Genomic DNA, 13681 nt, shown 5'->3' on the forward strand with positions numbered 1-13681 from the left:
AGCTGGCGCATGACTCTGCCTCTGTCACATCGTGCAATGCAGCACTTCTTCTGGCCCTGCCATGTTTTCTTCCAGTTAGACCAGTTATAAAACTGGTCTAACTGGAAGAAAACACAGCAGGGTCAGAAGTGCTTCATTACATACCCAGTCATGCAAGGGGGGGGGGAGCAAATCAGGAGGAGATATTTGTATGCTCACACAGTAAACCATTAAGTATTAACCATTAACTATGGTTTATTGTGACATGTGAATGCAGTCATTGTTTCCATGCTTGTAGGCAAAGGGTCATGTGGCTGCTGCTTGGTGACATGTTTGTTAGCAGAAATGATCCCTTTCAACATTTACCTGTATGCACTATGGCTATAGACAAAGTAGAAAAATGCAGATTATGACAGGTCAAAAGCTATGAAAATACCTCTTGAAATGTGGGAAACCCATAATTGTGTGTGTGTGTGTGTGTGTGTGTGTGTGTGTGTGTACGCGCACACATGCAGATCTTTGTATATATCTATCAACTTATAACTGAAATATATGGCAAAACATGGAAGTAATGCAGTGATTTGGGAATTAGTTATTATTTACTCAGAATAATGAATATACAGTTTCGTACTGCTTTATGTTAATGAAACATGAATTAAAACTGCATTATGCTGAAATTGCTGCAGCACATCTACATTAATATCAAATGAATTCATTATGACCAGCATAGTTACAATGAATACTAAATGAATTAATAATAATGAACCATGTTAAGTGATATCTAATTGTTTTATTTCATTTTTATGTATATTTTGTCCAGATTTAACTGTTAGGTTAATAGGGAATGGCATTCATTAAGTCATTTCCCTGCCAAGCTTTGGCAAAGGGCACTTAGTTTCACACCACATCCTATGCGCACTGAGCATCATTCATCTCTGCTCACCTCCCCCCACATACACTTTAAGTCAGGGAAAGGATTCTGCTCCAAGACTGGCAGGAAAATAGATCAGTACTAAGGACCAAAAAGCCAAATAATGCTTATACTATTGTGATTTTAATTGTTTCTTCTATGACATTTTTTTCTTGCTCTTACTAAGGGACTCACAGCTGGTGGAATTTCCCCTGTTGTAAAGAATATAAAACCATTCCTCACATAAAGCAGTGGTAACGTCCCCTCACTGGTCTCTTCGCTGATATGCACAAAAGCAACTTTTAAGCTTCTGTTCCCTCTTCTCTCTCTCTCTCTCTCTCTCTCTCTCTCTCTCTCTCACACACACACACACACACACGCACACAAACAGTACCTGCCTGATTCTCCATTTTGTTTTGGCTTCTCCACTTGCCCCCATTTAAAGGGATTCCACCCTCACTACCTTCTCCCTGTTCTGGGGGTTTTCAGTCTGGGTTGGCTTCCTGTGCAACACCCTGTTTGGCAGGAAGGTGTATCGTGTAGGCTCTCCAGAATGGGGGCGATTCAGCTCGCATGCATAGCAGCTGCCTGGAATAAGTTTACCCCACATAGAATGCATGTTGAGCAATGTTACACCGAGCAGATGCTGGAAATGCAATAGGAATCGATTCCATTCTAGGGAGCCCACATTGCGTGCCTTCCTATGCCCCAAAGTCCAGTCCAGCAGGAGGACAGGGGATAGGGGGTGGTGCAGCCGGCTTTGGTCTGGAATGGTGGACTCCTGAGAATTTCTTGGCCAGAGTCTAACGGCCCTGTCCCTGATAGTCGAGCTTCTAAAAACCATTATGTGAACCCCACAATTAGAGTTCACAATGAATAAAGTGAGCAAGCATTCTCTCTACCACCCAGCAAAATATTAATTGCATGACATGTATCTGAGTTTATTATACACAACCATATTTTCACATGTACATTATTTCCCATGGTAAGAGAAGCTTTCCCACCCTTGTAGTTGTATTCCTTTTACGACCTCATATTGCAATACCGGGTTACAGATCCCAAGCTGGCAACTGTGGGCTGGAATTTCCCAGTTCTGCATTTCAGTGTCTCCATTTTTTATTTCCTTACTTTAGGGTTGTTTACATTTCCCTTCTCTTAACTGACTTAACTTCTCACTTAACTAACCAAGTTTCTAGCAATTAAATTTTTCTCTGTTTTTATTGTCTGATAATTACACAAGCGCACACTGTAAATGCATATTTCCAGCTGATATAAGTATGCTACTAAACAAAATGTATTATCCTCTTTTGAAGCACTGCTGTGGAAACATTTCTTTGGGGTCTCTGTCTCACCTATTCCCCATCCAGTTCATAATAACAGAAGTTGGGAGTTAGAGCCCCACTTCTTCCTCTTTAATAGTCCCCCTCTTTCCTTTTAAAAAAAGCATTGATAAGAAACACATTATTTCACCCTTTCCCCTTTATCCCTCCCCTTCTTCTTTCCTATTTTTGTTTTGTACAACCTTCTTTCCCATCCTTCCCCTCTTTTAATTATTCCCTGATATTACTTTCTATATATCAGACACAGGACCTTCAGAGAAATGGTGTAACGTAGAATGTTCCTACAAAAAAACAACCAGCCAGCCAGCCAGCCAGCCGGCCGGCCATGCTCTCTCATGGGAGATTCCATTCCATTCCCTACGCAACTTGGCTTTTGTCCCATTCTCCCTCCTCTGCCCTGAAGTTAGTCAGCAGTCCATGACCGCTGAGAATACTCAGTCCCCATCATTTTAATCCCCCTTTGCCCCCCAGCAAAGTATTTTTCCATTCTGTGAACTTTGGGGGTTACATGAGCATGCCGAGATCTCTCACTTGTTTCTCAGTAGGCTCATTTTGGCTAAATAGCCATCATAACCCAGTACCTAAGTTTGATCCTGGAAAGTATACAGAATGATGATACAGTTTATGTAATATTTATATATTATACCTTCCTGAGTACATGGTGTATAACATCCTGTTTGTTATGATGTAATGTCCAACTATAACATTAAGAATATTAAGAACTGCTACCACATCCTCCAACACTTTGAAGGCAAAATCTGGGGCACCATCTTCCCAGATGCCATTTTCCCTTTTTTATCACAAGAGCACGGTAGCCATTTTGGTTGTCGTGATCTTACACGATTTCGTGCTCAGGTCCCCCAGCCAAAAAAGTGCTATTTCAGGCATGGTGACAAAAAATGAGCACTTTGGGGTGCCACACAATATTATGGCCCCGAGAAAAGTACTTGGAGGAATTGCGCCAGGAAATCACACATGGTCAAGGCAACCAAAATGGTCTTCATTTCCTCGCAAAACAAAATGGGATGTCCCAGTTTTTTCAGGACACTTGAAGGGAGTAGCCATGATGACTATATTCTACATCTACTGTTGGAGGCCAGTATACCAGCTGTAGGGAATCACAAATGGGTTGGCCTTTGTAAGAACAGGATGCTGGAACAGAGGGGTCTCTGGCCTCATCTGGCAGGGTTTCCCCTATGTTTTTGACTGCAAATATAGCACCATTCATATTTTCAGCAATTCTGAAACAACCCTGCCCTTTTTTTGCAGTTCCACAATTTATTCATTACATGTATATCCCTGTTGCACGGGGTGGCCTTCCCTCCCATCTGATCCTCACAACAACCTTGTGAGGCAGGTTGTGATGAGAGGCGGTGACTGGCTCAAGGTCCCCTAGTGAGCTTCATTGTTGAATGGGAATTTTAACCTGGAGATCCTCTGGATTAAAACAGAAACCCTAAGCCAACACAGAAACTTGGCAAAAGCCCAAGTCTCCCACAAAGAGACAATAGCGTCTACTAAAATAACAGTTTTCTGCTTGCTCCTTTAGTGAAAGTTGCTAACTATATGGAAAGAGGCTTGGGCATACAAAAGGTGTATTTCTTGCTCCAGCTTACCTAATTATACTTGCCAACAGATCTCTGAATATATTTCAGAAGTAAGTAGTCATTTCAATTATTGTGCTTTGTAGCACATTTAAAGGCAAAATATTAGATCTGCACTATATGAACACCTAATAATTTAAAGGAAGCAGCTTGCCAGGAAGAAACTAGTAAGGCATTAGGAATCACAAAAGCACATAAAAGCAAACTAATAAATGGAGATTATGGTGGCTGAACGCCAAATACTTCCTCTACGTCTCCCACTTCTCATGTACTTAAAAGTGAGGCTTGTAGTTAGGCTTTTGTATAACCTGGGCCTGGCTTAGTAGTCAAATTGTTTAACCCTCCATGTTCCTGTTCTTTTGAGCCTGGATTTAGGGGCTTGATTGAGATGAAAAGAAATTTTAGCTGTAGTCAAATTAGATCCATGTCGTTCCTCCACTGTAAAGCCCTGGAATCTTGGCTCTGCTTTTTGTGACCCTTTACCCTTCAATTTTGCAAATGTTTTTAAATCACCTCACATGGCGCAGCATATTGTGTTTCCATAAAAAGCCACTTATTATGTTAATCTGTTTACTTGGGACCACATTTTATATATTTTCCCAAACATGAGGCTGGCTGCTGTAAGTGAATCATATTAGTAATGTAACTGAGAATAATCTAATCCTAGAAGTAACTTTGAGAAGCTGTGACCTGCATGAAGACGTGGTGTTCTATTTATATTTAATGCTCTTTTGTAGACATAGACTCAGTGTAGCACTTTATCTGCCCCCAAATGCAGAGACTTACTTCAGAATCCTATAAATTGCATCATTTGTAATGGGTCTGGTGGCAATGGGGATGACACCCCAAAAGTAAACCCAAGATAAAAGATGGGATCCAAATAATCCAATTTGCAAATGGATAGCATTTCTGTGTGTGTGTGACAAGGACGTCAGAGAAACCATACTTTATATATTTTCCCAGATAACCTGATTTTATCCCAAACCCCTCGAGCTCCTCCTCCTCCTCTTCTCTCTCTCTCTCTCTCTCTCTCTCTACCCTATGTTGTGTCAGGCCAGAAAGAAAATTTGGGAAATGAAGCATCCCTTGTCAAATAAATGCTTCTACCCCATACTGGCAAATAAATGTCAACCAACAAATTACTAGATGAACAGGTACATGGAAGATGATATGGTGTGTCTTTTCTCCAGTTATGAATCATTGTATTTCATCTCTAAATATAGTATTTTGACTCACTAGTATACCTGGGTAGGCTGCAGATCCTGAGCTTTCTAAGTCAGCATTTCTTCAGTCACTTATAGATCCATGGCATCTCCTTTTTCTTCCCTCGATTGCTGTTTGAACAAAGCAGTTTGAGAGCCACAATTCCCCATATTATGAGTGCAAATCATTTTATAATCATAATTGAAATAAAACCCAGAATCTATTTGATGGGCATCCATCAGAGAGACATTAAACAACGACACTGAAAACAGTGGCAGAACTATCTGATTTAGTCCACTGCCTCAGAAACAGTCCTCTTACAATTACTTTTGGCTTTCACAGACTTGTGACAATTTCCACCACCCCTGTGGGTCCAAAACAAGTCTCTGTAGCCAACTACCATCAGGCACTGGGGCTGAGGGCAGCAACTACAGCATTAGAGACAACTAATGACAAGACAGCATCGGGGAGGGGGGGCGGTATTAGCTCCAGCATTAGATGCCAGCATATCTTACATGTTATCCTCCTAGTTAGGATATTATAGAAATATTGCATTGTGTACTCAAGCCACAAGGTGTACCACAAGTGATATAGGTTCTGCAAAAAAAGTTTTTAATCAAACAAATGAGCCTAGACAATTTTTATCCCAAAATAGGTCAGTTTTTATGCTTCCCGCTGTGCAATATAAATAACTGCAATATGCCCCTCCCAACCTCAGTCTTGATTCCCCCAAGACCACCTGCCCTCTTATTTCTTCTTCTTCTTCTTCTTTGGCAATCACTCGTAGCCGAGTAAGATTGTCTTCCATAAACATGGTTTTAACAGTGAGCCCGTCAGTGCCTGTGGAGGCCAATTCTGGATCCACATGTCCTTCCACAGTGGGGACATAGGTTTCCAGTTTGCCGAACGTGCCTTCCTCTTAGTGCGTTTCTCCCTATTGTCCTGAGTTTGAGCGTCTTCGGAGTCCATGACACCTTTGGTAAAGGCTGTTCTCCAATTGGAGCGTTCGCAGGCCAGTGTTTCCCAGTTGTCGTTGTTTATACAGTGGTAACTCTGGTTACAGACGCTTCAGGTTACAGACACTTCAGGTTACAGACTCCACTAACCCAGAAATAGTACCTCAGGTTAAGAACTTTGCTTCAGGATGAGAACAGAAATCATGCTCTGGCGGCCTGGCAGCAGCAGGAAGCCCCATTAGCTAAAGTGGTATCTCAGGTTAAGAACAGTTTCAGGTTAAGAACGGACCTCCAGAACGAATTAAGTTCTTAACCTGAGCTACCACTGATTTGCCTTGAGAGAGTCTTTAAACCTCTTTCGTTGACCACCAGCATTACGCTTTCCATTTTTAAGTTTGGAATAGAGTAGTTGCTTTGGAAGACCAGTCCAGAGGGGTGGGCCCGTCTGTGAGCTATGGGGACCAGTAGGTCTCACTTAGTGTAAGGCAGCTGTCTATGTCCTTCCTATTCCTCCATTAACTTTTATAGGGAAGTAGGAGGTTACCTTACACTGAGTCGGAATCTTGGTACACCTAGCTCAGCATCATCCACACTGAATGGCAGTGACCCTCCAGGATTTCATATGGGGCAGGTGCTTAAGGATTGAACCGGAGACCTTCTGCATGCATAGGAGGTGCTCTACTACTGAGCTAAAGCCCTTCCTGTGCCACCATTTATCTCTTCCTTATTCCTCTTGCCTCTCTACCATTTGTATTTGTGATTAATATCTGTGTGTTCCCCCCCCCCTTTTTGCTTTCATTCATGACATCAAGGCTAAAATTAAGATTTATCCTTCAGGAGGAAGATCTGTCTTCCTGAATCATCTGTGAAGAGCTTAGCTTCCTTCCTCTCCCCCCTCCCAACCTCCCATCTTTAACAAAATAAGATGTCAATTACATAACTTCATAGCCCCAAGTCAAGCAGAGGATAGCGGGTAGGGTGGGAGAGAATCCAAGTTCCTCTGACCCAACTGTGATGGCAGCAGCACATTTAGACATGCTTCTCTGCAGGATCCCTCCGTTTCCACCCAAGGAGCTGCCAATCCCGACTTTTGAGAAACAGATGAATTAGCTGATATATTCTAAAAAGGAAATGAAGTTGAAGTCACCCCGGCCAGTTTCCACTTCAGCCACATAAGCCGTGATTAGAACTGCTTTTCTCAGTCTGTTACACTTTGTATTCATTCTGCCGCCTCAGTTGTGGGGAGGGCTGTTGGAAGTGGCAGAAGTAGTAAAAGGATGAGAGAAGGCAAGCCATTAAATGACAGAGGAATTTCCCTTTCCTCTGCAAACTGTGATAATAATTAAAAACAATATATATATATATATACTGAACTGTGCCCTCAACCAAATGCAAACTGAAAATTTACATGAAAATAGACTAAAGGGAATATGAGACAGAGATGGATTCATCAAAGTAGATCTTTCCCTGCAGCTTCTGAATTTAAAGTAACTCCACTCCTGTTTCTTATTTCTCTAAGTTTAATGAATACTAATAAATAGCACTAGTGATTATTAATCAATTGCTGTGTAGGTGTAGATAATACTATGATTTTCTATTTATGATGAATCATTTATATATGCATAAATATACACACCTTCACTACTTATCACAAGGAGTCCTGTCAATTTTCAAGGAGATATATATGAGGATGCCTTTAGAAGGAAACACTGCATTTGAAGTATTCCACACACACCAAAATTTTTTTTGTTGCTTTCATCAACACCTTTTCACCAACAATATTAAATTCAGTGGTCTCAGATCAAAGCTGGTTTCCAAGATTATTTTTCCTTTCTATCTGCATACATCCAAATTTTAACAATGAATCCTTTGCCTACATGCTACATTCATAAAAAAGGCCCTTAGATATATAGATATAGCTAGATAGATTGCTACATTATTTCGGAAATAGAGCAATTATTTTAGAAGCTCTTATTACCAAGGAACTGCTCCGCTTTATCCATTAATGGCCTGTGGGATAAAGAGCTCTGAGGCAACTTCCCAGGGATTCTGATGTGTTTATTTATGTGAGCAATGTGAAGGATCATGCATGGGGAGTGTTACTGTCTGGAATCCGCCTTGCCTGGTCCCTACAAAGGCCTGCATCCGAGCAGGAGGCCCACTGCTGACCCCGCAGCTGCTGGCCCTCCTCCTCTTCCTCCTTCCTCCTCTTCCTACCTGATCACCTCCCTTCTCCCCTTGCATTGACAGTGACAAGAAGGATCAGCAGCCTTCTTCTGCTGCACATTCCATCAGTGGAAGGATTTCTGCTTGTGCAACAGAACATTCCCTCCCTGCACCCCCAGTGCTGTTCTAGGGGTTCTCCCCAACCCCCTGGAGTAGGTTTGGGAAGGAAACATGGCACAACTGGGAATGGAATTGGGGAGAGAGTCCTGCTGCACAAGTGAAAACACTTATTTTGGTGGGACAGGTACCTGGGACAGGTACCACCCAGAATACAGTGGTACCTCGGGTTACATACGCTTCAGGTTACAGACTCTGCTAACCCAGAAATAGTACCTCGGGTTAAGAACTTTGCTTCAGGATGAGAACAGAAATCATGCTCTGGCAGCGCAGCAGCAGCAGGAGGCCCCATTAGCTAAAGTGGTGCTTCAGGTTAAGCACAGTTTCAGGTTAAGAATGGACCTCCGGAATGAATTAAGTACATAACCAGAGGTACCACTGTATATTATATAGAAAGGTGGCAGAATTAACACTGGCATCAGTTATCCAAACTCATTTCATAGAATCATAGAGTCTTAGAGTTGCAACGGACCCCAAAAGTGATCTAGTCCAAACCCTTGCAATGCAGGACTCTCAACGAAAGCATCCATGACAGATGGCCATCCGACCTCTGCTTAAAAGCTTCCAATGAAGGAGAGTCCACAACCTCCTGAGGGAGTCCTTTCCATTGTCAAACAGCTCTTACTGCCATAAATTTCTTCCTGATGTTTAGTCACAATTTCCTTTCATGTAACTTGAATCCATTGGTTCCTGTCCTATCTTCCAGAGCAGGAAGAAACAAGCTTGTTCTATCTTTCATGTGACAGCCCTTTCGATGTTTGAAGATGGTTATCATATCTCCCTTCAGTTTCCTCTTTTCCAGGATAAACATACCCAACTCTTTCAATTAGTCCTCATAAAGCTTGGCTCCTAGACCTTGATCTTCTTGGTCACCCTCCTCTGTACATGTGCCAGCTTGTCAATGTCCTTCTTAAATTGTGGCACCCAGAACAGGACACAGAACTCCAGGTGTGGTCTGACCAAGGTAGAAGAGAGTGAGACTATGACTTCCCTTGTCCAGAACACTATGCTTCTTTTGATGCAGCCTAGAACAGCATTAGCTTTGGTTTTGTTTTTTGCTGTTATATTACACTGTTGACTCATATTGAGCTTTTGGTCTCCTAAGACACCTAGATCCTTTTCAATGTATGAACTACTGGCAAACTAGGTGCCCTCACCTTATATTTGTGCATCTGGTTCTTCTTGCCTAAGTTTAGAACCAGACATTTATCCCAGCTGAAATTCATTTTGTTAGTTTGGGTCTGGTTCTCCAATCTGTTAAGGTCATCATGAATCCTGAATCTGTATTCCATGCCATTAGCTACCCCTCCCAGTAGCTGAGCTGGCCCAAGCCTAGGTGAGCGAAAATGAGCCTTTGAAACAGAGTTTGATTTACACCACCTTTTATGCCAGTTTAAGTTCTGCTGACTTGCCAGGTCATGTGACTGAAAGAGGTTTGGAATAGGTGCCATGCCTCTTCCACATCCCCAGAATGCCCCTTTTGCAGGACTTTTGTCAGCTTAAGGTCTGCTGTCTTGAATTCTGCTGGCAGAGCCCTGGCTGAGGCAGCATAAGCTCTGGTTTAGCAGAGTTGAGGGAGTTATCCTGACAGACCTCTGTCTGACAGCCTAAGACCCACCTATTGAAAATTTGCTCATCCTGGCAGATCCCAGGTTTGGATTAGACTGTAAATTTGTGAGCATTTGGGTTTGGGTTTTTTTGGCAAATATATACATATGGCTGACTGATATTCTGCAGACTTTTAAATGTATCTGTGGGAAGGGGGGTTATTATTTTGCTGTTTTGTTTTACTTATTTAATCCTTTTTTTTAATTATGTGAGCCACCCTGAGATATTATGATGAAGAGTGATATATGAATCTAAATTTTTTAAAACTGTAAATAATAAATTAATTTATTGTGATTTTAGAGTTATACAACAGTTACATTAAGTAACAAATTTAACAACAGAATTCCCACTCATTTTGCATCATGAAGTAATCTATGTACTTACAGGGTGGTTTGGGGTATATATGTAACTTTGTTACATCCATGCCTTTGTTTTCATTTTTTCCTTAATTTATTTTCTTCTTTTCTCCACAGGATATCTCATTCCTGGACTGTGTTTTCTTAAAACTTCAAAGAAGCAAAGGAGAAAACAAACCAGCAAAGAACGCATAGAGGCCTGGACCTCAATGTTTAGCTGCGGAGACCTGCAGGAGACCTGCAGCTTAGCTGTGGAGTCAGTTGGGCTTGAGCAAGCCACTTCCTTTCAACCTCAGTTTCTCAATCTTTAAAATAGGTATTGCAATAGTTACAAAGTAGGCCAGCTGCGATTGTGGTCAAAGTCTGGATTGTAAAAGAGACCCACGTGTGAGAACAATTTTTAAAATTACAGAGCTGAAAATTCAATTTTGTGCATGTATATGTGTGCATTTAGACAGATAGCAGCAGCAGTGTGCTTGACTAGTTACCAAAAGCTGCTTCTTTGTTCAGAGCTGATATAACTTCTGCTCCCACCACCCGCCATTAAAGCAGAAAAGCAAGCATGTTGGATTTAAATCCAGCTGCTCATATAACAATTGCCTATGGATCATATTTAATAGACTCATATTTATTATATAAGTACGTACATATACAAAACAAAACCCAGTGTAATTTTTTAACATAGATCTTTTTAATAAAAAAAAGCAACTGTAAAAGGAATACTGCTAAGATAATGTTTCCCTTTTCCACGCACAGCTAGATAAAGCCTATTTTTCCCCCTTTCTCTCTTTCACACACACACACACACACACACACACACACACACGAAAAATCTCTCTTTAGTTACTTATTTCTTTTCCCCATGGTCAGGTTGGCTGCATCTCCAAACACTTGTAAGTACTGTATGTTCTGTCATATCCTGAAGTCATGCATTAGCACCTTTTCATTCAGCAAAGGGTGAGAACAGATATCTTTTGGCAGCTGACAGCAGGGAGCAGGCAGAGAGGAGGGGAATGAAGCTGTAGGACTAGGACACTGTGGTGGCCTAGTGGCTAGCATGGCTAATGTACCAGCTGTGAATAACCTCTTTTTTCTTATCCCATCCACCCAACAGATGTCTCTCTGTCATTGTCATGTCCTCAAGCTATCCTGGTAAATGATTTGTGCATTATAAGTGAGTCACCAAGGTGGCAATTGAACCTCTTCACAGCTCAAAATTGTTGATGTGTGCACTGAGAGTGAAGTGTGAGTGAGAGAGAGGGAGGGAGGGAAAGAATGAGAATGAAAGAGGGGAAAAATAGGGAGGGAGGGGAGGGGAGGAAAGAAGGAGGAAGAGGGAAATGTCAAGGTTACCTTGTTTTGCCTGGAGAATCAAATGGGAGGGCAAATTAACTCCTGGCTCTGCTTGATCTTTCGGATCTCCTTGACAGAGGCAACCCCTTCCTTCCTCCCTTCCTACCCGAGCAGATGTAAATATCACTTTGAAAAATTAAAAAATGAAGAATGCAGCGATCTGTATTGTGTGCCTGCTTTGGTACTGTGGAAAGAATGTTAATAAATATACAGAGAGGCTGCAAAGTTTGCCAGTATAAATAATGTAGCATTTCAAAGTGTGTCAGTAAATGTAATTGAATTTTTCAATGTAAAGATATAGTTTGGTTATAAATTGGAGTCATGCTTGACATTAGTTGGGCATTAGGAGATATTAATTAGATACTACTCACTTCTTTTCGGTTTATTTTTTTCTCTGTTAAATGAATAATCAGGAGACAAAAAAATTTGCAAGCATGCAATTTAGAGAATTTTTTTTAAAAAAAGAAAATCTTGAAAGCAAGCTGCTTGGTAATTGTTAGTGGGGGTAAATAAATGTCTTTTTAAAAAAACCTTGTCAGTGTGCCGTCTCAAACATGCTCTCTCCAATACTAACACAATACGGAGGAGCTAATCCATTATAATACTTTGTAATGATAATAAGATACATTGAACAAGTAGCCTAGGGAAAAGATAGTAATAGTCACCTTTAGGCAGAGGAAGAATAGCAAGCAACTGTACATTTTTACAGGAGGCTGATGACAACATTTCCTGTGACTTTGAACTTACTTTGGCCATCTCTGTTCTGGCAACAATTCTGCATATCAATCAGACTGTGATATTTCTTGCCTGACATTTGCAACGTAATGTCTAAAAATTTACTTATGTGATCTTTGCCTGTTGGCACCCTGTTCATATGTAAATATATTAGTCGGGTATTTGCCTTATGCTGGCAATGCTGCCAAAGCTCTTGTATGGGGCTATCATGACCTCCATATATCTAGCAAATGCTGGCTATATTTCCTCCTTGTTGCTGATCATCCAGCAGCACTTCATCTTGTTAATCAGGCTGTTTTGTTGCATCAGCTAAGCTTAGCACTTGCTTTCCTTCCTTCCTGTATGATTTACTTGGGTGGTATCTTATTAATCCTTCTATGTTTATCCATAGTGCCTTAGTCTAGTTGCCAGTCTTTTACTCCACAAGTTTTCACCATGCTTATTTTTTTATCCCAAAGTCAAACAGGATTTTCTCCCCTTCACTTTTTCTTACTCCTTTTTTGACCTTGTATTGGGTCACTTATAATCCAAAGCACCCCTTCCCTGCTTCCCTCTCAAGAAACCAGTATGACAGATTAGATACAGGTTGCAAAATCCCTTTTAGGGCATTCAAGCAAGGGTTTGCTCTTGAGTACTTTGTGGCTTTTCACCTCACAGCACCTCCTTCCAATGTGTCAAAAGCAGCTGTGTTTCACCAGTGGTTTTTCAAAGAGCTTGGAAGGGCCGCCCCAGAAAGAGGGAGTTTAGAAATACTGCTACATCGTGCCTGGGAGGAAGGGCTTAGAGATTCTGAATACTGAATAGCATATAAATGCCTGAAATAAATACCTAAGCTTGTGTTGAAATTGCTGACACATCTTGCATTAGCTGTAGTTTCCAAACTTGTCTTCAAAGGCAGCCCTATGTACAATGCATTGCCGTAGTCTAACCTGGTGGTAAAGTCTGTTGCATGAAAGGGTTCCTGGTTCACTTAGAGGTCCTACCTTACTCCTGAGCAGCATTGTAGCTGTGAATGGGACTCTGTCATGCCTCTCTCTAGTCAGGATCTTAGGATTAGGATTGTCAGTTAGCAATGCTAGTTCAAGATACATGAAGAAAAGCAAGAAAGTTTTTGTTTTGATAGGTTAGTTAGTTCACCAAGCACTGCTCCTAATTTAAAATAGGGCAATTCTGACTGACAGATTGTTTTACCCTTTAGTCACAAGTGGGTGGCTCTATAATTGCAAACCATGCTGAGGATTTTGCTGCTTATTTACACTGACTTAACAAATATAACAAGGGTAGGGAATCTTTT

General features: G+C 41.3%; 1 long non-coding RNA gene across 2 annotated transcripts in view; it reads left to right on the forward strand.

Annotated features, from left to right (window-relative positions):
• LOC310745080 overlaps positions 1–13681 on the forward strand; it is a 320552-nt gene that overhangs the window by 204585 nt on the left and 102286 nt on the right. For both annotated transcript variants that reach the window (XR_014539908.1, XR_014539909.1), the window contains exon 3: positions 10417–10615. This is a non-coding gene — a long non-coding RNA (uncharacterized lncRNA). The remainder of the gene's footprint in view (positions 1–10416; positions 10616–13681) is intronic.

The sequence above is a fragment of the Podarcis filfolensis genome, assembly GCF_964270895.1.
Source record: "Podarcis filfolensis genome assembly, chromosome: 11".
Taxonomy (NCBI): domain Eukaryota; kingdom Metazoa; phylum Chordata; class Lepidosauria; order Squamata; family Lacertidae; genus Podarcis; species Podarcis filfolensis.